We start from the raw sequence: 3,119 nt of genomic DNA on the forward strand, positions 1-3,119 counted from the left end.
TTTGCATACATTTGATACATGTAACCTTTTGCAATAAAAGCACCAACAGAAACATGACCAATGTTCACACTGTAGTACATACATAAACATGTCTCAGAAAGTATGATTCCTGAACTACATGACTCAACAATATAGACACGAAAAAAAAGAAAAAAAAATCAAAAGTACCTTTTAATTTAACAGATCCACATATGCTGTCAATATTAACATCTGATATGAGGTAGTGTTTCAACTTGCATTATTTAACAGTGGAAAATATAACAGAGGTATTTTTAATTCTCACCCTAGACTGAAAACAAAAGTGTGCTATTGACTGCTGATAAAGTATCCAAAATAATAAGTCAACTAACCAATGCTTATCACACAGCCCCAGAGTGTAGTCATATTTTGCTGGCATCGGGTGGAATCCCCACAACTCCAAAACCATTACTTTCCAGGAATCCCCCCCAAAAAGAAGTTTGTTGAGCCATTGTCATTGCATTGTTAAAAGAAGCACGCAACACTTTAGATTGGTCAATCAATTGTTAAAATACCTGGGGACTAACCAATAATATAACATTTGTAAAAATTTGTAAAATCACCAAATTTGGACAGGAGGTTTCCACTTGATGCCAGCAAGTCATGTACATGCTCTGATAACAAAAACTGTCTTAGTAAATCTGTGTATGTTACTGTTTTGGCACTAATCACAGAACTCTTGAACTGAACAAATCTTTCTTAACATTCTCTATCCCACATTCAAAAATTCCAAACATGCATTGCTCATATGGCTGTGGAAGAGAAACGTGTGAACACCACTCTTAAGCAATGTCCATTGCAAGAAAGTTGCTGGACAATATAGCCTCCATTTCAGCTCGAAGCTCAGGGTAGCTGTTATAGGTTGATGGCAGCTCCACAGTTGGGCCACAAGTATGGGCAATAAGCCACCGTGCTAATCCATCCAAAGAGTTGAAAATGACTTAAATTTGTTTAACACAAATAACATCAGACCCAGTCAGAAATCTCATCAGCTTTCGGAGACCAGTTTCATCCAATGCGCTTATGTACTAATGTAAAAATTGCAAACTTTGGTTCTCTTTTTTTTTTTTTTTTACTTTGGTTCTCTGCTGCAGTATCTGGAGAAGCTGTTAACATCGTAATCACCTTCCGTGTTGTTGGTTTAATGTTGTCATACAGCTTCTTCATATCCGGTACATTGGGGAAAAAATCCCTAAGTATTGGCCCTGCAACTTCTGAGATATTATCAAGTGCATACTTTGGTTTCTGAATAAGCTACTTGTGGGCGACCTGAATAAGCATAGCTCTCAGGTTATCTTTTTTTGGTATTGTTCTTGCACCCATGCGATCCATGCGATCTATAAAGTCTTCCTCATCTTCACCAACAACAGCCTCTTGCAAAGCAGTGGACAAGAGGTCACGCTCAGACTGACTAAGATACAGCATCAGGGAGTCAAACAGTACATCACATGAAACAGCATGTTGACCAAATGCAACTGCTGCTGTAAAAGCTTGTGCCAGCCGAAATGGGAAATACCCATGGTCCTCCAGTCCCTTGGCCAATATCCTACCAACAGACCTCCATTCCTCCTCTTGCCAATTTGCGGAGAGTGATGGCACCCTCACATCTGCACTTTTAGCTGCACAGTCTAGGAATTCTGTCCAGAAAGCAGTGTATACATCTCTGGACACGCCATCAGCATCTGACTACATATACAATTTATTGGACCTGTGGATGGTTAAATCAAATAAAAGCTTCAGGAACACATTTCTTATGGCCATTATGAGTAACTAAAGGTGATGGCTTATTTGTTACAAGCTTTTCGGCTTGGCAAGCCGAGACGAGCCGAACCCTCACATCTGCACTTTTAGCTGCACAGTCTAGGAATTCTGTCCAGAAAGCAGTGTATACATCTCTGGACACGCCATCAGCATCTGCCCCCATTTCATCAATGAAGCTGTATTTCACAGAATAGGTCATCATTGCTTCATCCTTGAACTGGGCAATCAGTTCATCGAGGAGCGTTACTCTGTGAAGTTTCACATTCACATATACAACTTCATAGGCAGGACTTGGTGGTCTAACAGAATCTGCCACAACATCAGTAGGAGTTGAGGAGTAGGTGGGGATGCACATTTGGCTCATGACGAGTGTATCATCAAGATCACAGAAAAACGGACCACCTGCCAAAGGGCCAAAACTGACAACTGATGTATCACACAAAGATGAAAGATCAATAATCTGAACAGATGCAGTAGAGACAACAGCTGACATTGTGGCAGTGCTCAGATCATCATCTTCGACTTTGTGTATTGCACTGTATTCTCCCCCTCAAAACCTTGATCACAGACTTTGTTGCTCATTGTGCCCATTTTTTTAGTAAGTTTTTTGAACAGGGAAAGTCTTCTTGTATCATCTTCGCCTCTTCTTCGTTTTTCCATAGAGAAACGTCTTGTGGCAATCCTGTCACCATAGACTGGAATGTAAGACGCCAAAGCAGCAGCATCCATTTATCCAATTATTGAGCTGTCAATCTGCAATAAAAAACAAAAATATATACATTAGAAATGAAAATCTGAAATTTATGTCCAAGATTATTTACTTATGGGCAAGATTATTTACTTATGGGCAAGACAACCAATCATCAGTGCAGATGATAACACAATAGACAGTATGAAACAATACAAAGACTTATGAAGCTGGTATATATATATGTATATATAATGTAGTGTGCTGAATCTGCTGATATAACGTCTGACATATACGTTTAGAACAATTTTTATACAAGTAATAGAGAATACGCAGACCATAACTGAGAGAACCTGATGACACTACATGTGAAAAGTGCTGTTCCCAATTAAGTGTAAAGTCTACACCAGTTTACAGAAGTTCATTTTGTTTTGCAAATGTATATCTTAGAATCCTGTAACAGTGCAGTACCCATCAGCTCCTGAATCTACTCAAAGCTGTGGATGCAAGTTTTTTCCTAAGGTAAAATGTGTTAAGTTTGGGGCTGCAGCTATGGTTTGTTTTTGAGAATTTATTACTCTTCTGATTATTGTATCGATTAATTGATTAAAAAAAAGATTTTTACATTATAAAACCATAATAGAAAATGATA

General features: G+C 38.5%; 1 pseudogene; it reads right to left on the bottom strand.

Moving 5' to 3' along the window:
• LOC147160325 (uncharacterized) lies at positions 1-2,143 on the bottom strand (annotated as a pseudogene).
• Positions 2,144-3,119: the final 976 nt, after the last annotated feature.

The sequence above is a fragment of the Leptonotus elevatus genome, chromosome 17, assembly GCF_054856555.1.
Source record: "Leptonotus elevatus isolate MCC_2025b chromosome 17, RoL_Lele_1.0, whole genome shotgun sequence".
Lineage (NCBI taxonomy): Eukaryota > Metazoa > Chordata > Actinopteri > Syngnathiformes > Syngnathidae > Leptonotus > Leptonotus elevatus.